General features: G+C 39.0%; 1 long non-coding RNA gene across 1 annotated transcript; it reads left to right on the forward strand.

Moving 5' to 3' along the window:
• The first annotated feature begins 2,373 nt into the window (after positions 1-2,373).
• LOC137857629 (uncharacterized) lies at positions 2,374-5,216 on the forward strand. Its single transcript, XR_011097192.1, has 3 exons — positions 2,374-2,450; positions 2,598-2,654; positions 4,323-5,216. It is a non-coding gene; the product is annotated as an uncharacterized lncRNA (long non-coding RNA).
• Positions 5,217-5,627: the final 411 nt, after the last annotated feature.

A 5,627-nucleotide genomic window follows, 5' to 3' on the forward strand; every position in this document is an offset into this window, starting at 1 on the left:
GTGGTACAATTTAGACTGCAGCTGCACTTCACTCCAGTGAAGCATTCAACTTTTCCTGGAGAGAAGCATCACAGTAAGTTTAGGGCACTGACTTTGACTGTATCCTGGCAGGCAGCTCCAATTCCTTCCCAGAACTTCTGTGCAGCAGTTTGTACCTATGGGGAAAGCAGTAAAATATCGCAGTAGAGTCTATAGTAAGGAACTATTTAAAAACAATATTCCTGTGAAGGTGGGGTGGCCATTACTGGATATAAAGATGATTGCTGTATCTCTGGAGTTCTGTTTTGGAGTCTGGAAAGGCTCTCTCAGAGAATGAGGTCACTGACTCATACACTGAGTTGTTCTCACTCTCCCTTCATGTTATCCCAAAGAATACAAACAAGTAAGTTTAGGTAACCGACAGCCCAGTTAGAGCATTTATACATGTAAGTTATTTCGGGTTTGGGATGTCTCATATGTCAATTTCAGAATCTAGATTGTAGCAGTGTTCCAAGAGAAATAGCAGACAACAGTGAGTACATTGATGGGACACAAAGCTAAAAACCAGGGCAAGAATCCTGGGATTAAAGAGATATCTATTACCGGACTCACTTCTCATGGATATCCTTAGTCTTTCCGTCATCTGCTTTGATCAAATAGTCTTCCAGCTGGTACCTGTCTCCACCTTAGGCTACCTTTCTCCTTTGAGAAGGTAGGGAACAGGCTGTTGCTTATGAGTCTTCTCAAACTCATGCAAGCAGGGAAAAAGCGTTCTTTCTCAAGTCAGCTAGCTAAGCATTAAGTGGGAATCTTCCCCATACTTTCCACCTTCTGACATGAGTTCAATATCTGAGTCTGCTGGTGACCAGACCTTTTTCTTCCTACTTGGTAACTGTTAGCTGCCTGAATTTTGCTATTTTCTGCTGCAGCATTTTGCAATCTGGTTGCATCACACAGAGTTGAGGGAAAAAGACATCAGCCATGTTTGCTTTCTGGACTGGATATAGTATGCCTGTGAAAGATGTAATGTGAAAAGGAAACACTGTGCATGTAAGTAGAAATGTGTATTAAGGTAATCTGCCTACATTGCCAAACTGCCAGTAACCTAGTTTGCTACTGCCTGGCTCTGAATTTAGTCTATATACAGCAAGGCCTCTCATGAACCATACAGCCTCTTGGGATTAGACAGGAGCTTTATGCAGATTTTTCAGGTTACAGTTTTATATTTGAATGTTTCACATCCCATGATAGCCTCAAAAGTCTGTTTTTTTCAGATCTAGCTCCCAGACTGCATACATAAGAATAGCTGAAGAAAAAGCAGTGAGTCTTGCAACATCCTTTTCAAACCAGTGATATTGGGGACAAGGAACAATTACAATGATCTTTTTGGTACTTCTGAGAAAAGTCTTGAACATATTCCTAGTTGTTTTATTAAATTTTGTGGACTATCAACATAGTAAAATCTACTCAGAACAGGATAGGGTTCAATAGAACAAGAGACTGCATTTTCTTTTTCTGTATTGAAGGCAGATTTAGGACAGCTTGATTATATGGACACCCGGGATGTCTGAAGACAGTTTTAATTAGCTAGTTTGTTTACCAAAGGTGATCAGAAATTTAAGATCACTTTATAATATTACTTCAGTGAATACCTGATCAGATTGAAGATTAGCCTGTTAGTTTTCTATCAGGAGAAGAAAATAAGCTTTCCAACAACAAGGACATGCATGGTGAAGAAGAGACTGAAGATTTAATACCAGTGTTTTGCTATGTTCTACTGCTGGTGTACAGCTCCCTGCGGCCCACTAGGGCCACTCGGCCGCAACGGCCAGGAGTTGGCCGTTGGGAGGTGGTGCTGAAGGGAGGAGAGGTTAAGAGATGGCCAGAAAACAGCTTGTATTTCCTTCTCTGTAACCAGGGCTTGGCGTGAGGAATTACTCAGGGGTCTGCCCTGAGGTGAAGGCGTGGTGGGACCTGGTGCTCCCTGTGGCTCTTCTCCGCCACCCCTGCCAACAGAGGCACCAGCTGCTTCACAGGTGAGGCAGTGTTGGGCCCACACCTTGCCCCCAGCTGCTGGCCCAGGTGAGGCAGGTTGGCCTTGGTGTGGTGAAATTGGTGTGGTCTTGTTGCCCAGAGAGGTTGTGGAGTCTCCTTCTCTGGAGATATTCAAAACCTGCCTGGATGCCATCCTGTGCAACATGCTCTACGTGATCCTGCTTGGCAGGGGGGTTGGACTGAATGGTCTTTAGAGGTCTCTTCCTACCTCAGCCACTCTGTGATTGTGTGTGTGTGAAATCCTCTGCCCTGAGGAGGTGGCTGATGCACAGCCGTGAGGGCCTGCCCTCATCCATGGTGTGTTTTGCAGACAAAGGTCACCTAAGGCAGAGGGTTTGTGAGGGGGACTGTCAGGGAAGGCCAGGCATGGGGGTGCCTCAATTTGTGGAAGATGTTTGGGCCATCTGGTGTTTGAGGTAGCCCTCTGTTCTCAGTACCTGGTCTAGCATTTAAGCCACTGGCAGAGACCATGTTAACTGCTGGGGATTGGTTGGGGTATGGTCAGAAAGGAGGAGGAAAGGGCTTTAGTCAAACAAGGTGTTTATCTTGTTTTTCTGCTTTAGTGAAAGACTGGAAGAAACATTCTGCTATTTAAAGGACCATAGAGTTATTCTTTAAAGGTAAGGCTACTAGCCATATATTTTTCTGATTTTACTGATAATTGATTCATTTGTATGCTTTTCAGAACCGTATCATGAGGCTGCATAAATTCAGCAGATAAATGCACACCATCCTTTCTCTGTATGCTGCTTGTATGCTGCTGTTGTCTCACCTAAATAGTAACCGAGAAACAGCATTAGGATGTTAATATGAAATATCAGTATGAAATTAGTCCATGAGTCACTCTATCTAGGTAGAATTATGTCACTCAAGAAAAAAATACTTCTGGCCATATTTGTTCTTTCTGGATATATTTTTAATGTTTTGTAAATGGAACATTGCTAAAGAAGTGGAACTGTTTAGGATGTCCTTAACTCCAGAGTTACTATTGTGTTACATGGCACTTCTTACTCTTTCGTGATTTGAGAGCAGACTGTTGCTGTGTTCATGTATTTTATTAGCATCTGAATTAGGACAACCTATCTAACTCAATAATACTTTACCACCTGCAGTGATAGCTCACTAGACTGAGAAAAAAAAAATTCTCTACCTTTTGTTTCTGTTTCCCTCTCCTTGATGTATACTTTATCACTTTTATATATACTTATATACTTATATATATAACATATATTTGAATATATTTATATATACATATTTTTATATATGGTTGTTTAGTAATCCTTTTATAATCAAGTTGCACATATTAATTTTTTTTTAATATTAAAATAATTTCCTCAGTATCCCAACAATTCATATTTTTACCATAAAATCCCAATTCTGAATTATTATAGTAAAATACTGAGAAATGGTCCGGTGTTTTATGTATGGTCAATTCATTTTTTTTTTTTTTTCTTGGTTTATTTAGCTGCAACACATCTCACAAGACTAGCTGAAAACTCCAGCTTGTGCTTTGGATTGTGTAGCATTTTCATATATATAACTAAATCTGTATTTTCCCAGACTGCTGAAAGAATGAACAAGGCAGAAATAAAATGCTCTGACAGCTCACGACACTTCTCCGTCACTGGGGAGATGGCTGTTAATAATCTTGGTGGATGATAGGGTTGATGGATCTATTTAGGAAAAAAAAAAGCACATATTCTCAAAGCTCGGTACAGAGAGTAAATGATAATGAAAAGGACCAGCAAATAGATAAAAAAATAAAATAAAATAAGCTGGTTACAATTGTGTGCAATCATTTTTCATTAAACCAAAGAATAAGCAATGGGAGGCATCCTCCATGGGTTGGTTACCTGTTGACAACCTGTGAAGTTCTGCAGCTTTATGGGCCACCTATTTTCTGGACCTCAGGATTTTCCTAATGTATTGCATTATGTTCTAAACATCAATTGTTTTTTCATCTGTAGCTCTATTTTCTCATGCATAAACAGAACATTGCAACTTGTAGAGCTATTTTAAGAATTTGCATCCAAGTCATTCTAGTCTAGAAGACTATTCATTAAATGGAATCTGATATTTTCCTTTCCTCCTTAGGAAGTTTCCCAGGAGGCATATGTGACTTAGTGTTTGTTATATTAGACTTTTGTTAAATATAGGAAACAAATTTTTCTTGGCTGAAAATACCCTTTACCCCTCAAAATAAGATTTTCCAAACAAAACTGAGTTTTATCTATGTATTTCTATATACATTTGCCATCAAAGTTAACCCTCCTTTTCTCTGTTGTTAGGTTTCAGATGGCAGACTGCAACTGCATAGTGTGGGCATTCTTTTGGCTCGTTGTGCTGGTGTTTCTTGGCTGGCCCTTAAGCATAATCATGTGTGCCCTTCATGGATTCCTTTCTCCTTTGGCTATTTTAATAGGACTAGATGAATTAAGTGACGCGTTGCTGAAGGGTGCGTGTTTGGGGAGGCAGTGTGCTCAGAATGTGCGCAATGGCAAGTCCCCGTGTTAAGCAATGAGGACAGTCCTGCATCAGACAAGCACTCAACTGTATACAACAGAATTTCATTGTTTACACTATTAGTCTCATATTTTTTTAACTCTAAATATTTTTCTTTGTATTTCAGTGTGTACACTTCTCTTTACAGTGTCTAGAAACCTTAACATTTCAGAGGCTTGTCTCTGAGAATACAAAATAAAAGTTGCAGCTATTGTTTTCAAATTGGGTACAATTTCAAAACTGATGCTGTGTACATGGAGAAGGTAACTAAGTGCTTATCTCAGGATTTGAGCTTAATGTCAAAATCTAGTTAAGTGGTTGAAAATACTGCCTAAGAGATGGAATGCACCTAATAGGTGGGACTAAGACACACGAGAAGAATAGATGCTGAATTGGAAATTTATTTTTGTGAATATTTTGATCTCCAGTGTACAATGCTCAGTAGTAAGAGAAATAAAATTCTGATCTGATAGTGTGCATGTTTTCATATAAATGTTTCAGTGCCTTCTTAGTTTATTTCCTTTGCAATAGACTTTAGAAATATTTTGTATTATGAAGTTGTCTTGTGTTAATTTCTTGTGAACAACAGCTTTTCAGTGGAACAACATTACTGATGGGGGGGGCTCTATGCACTGATTTCAAGTATATTAAATAAATAAAGAATTTCTGTAAACACTTTCCTTGACATATCTCCTACTTTGTCTTTTTTTTTTTTTTTTGGCATATTTTTATGATCCTTTGAACACTAAGCATTATCCAACCACTTACTTGTAATACCTGTGATCTCCAAGAATTTGAATAGGTCTATAGAGAAAGTATTTATTATTTTGCTTTTTATGGCCCATGTTTGGGTCATAAAACAGAACATGGCTGGTTCTGTTATCTTTATATAATAGAGAGTGAATATATGAAAACAAGATTTGTTTTCTAAAAGTTTGCTTTTGTGCTTCAAAAGGCATTACATAGTGACCAACTGACAGGGTGACAGTAACTGCATTTTACAGGAATGATCACACCTAGAAGGCAGTTTGAAGAGGTTTAATTGATTGCATGGGTCTCTGGCAGCTGGCGACTGGCCTTGATAGTTAGAG

The sequence above is a fragment of the Anas acuta genome, chromosome 5 (genome assembly GCF_963932015.1).
Source record: "Anas acuta chromosome 5, bAnaAcu1.1, whole genome shotgun sequence".
NCBI classification, from domain to species: domain Eukaryota; kingdom Metazoa; phylum Chordata; class Aves; order Anseriformes; family Anatidae; genus Anas; species Anas acuta.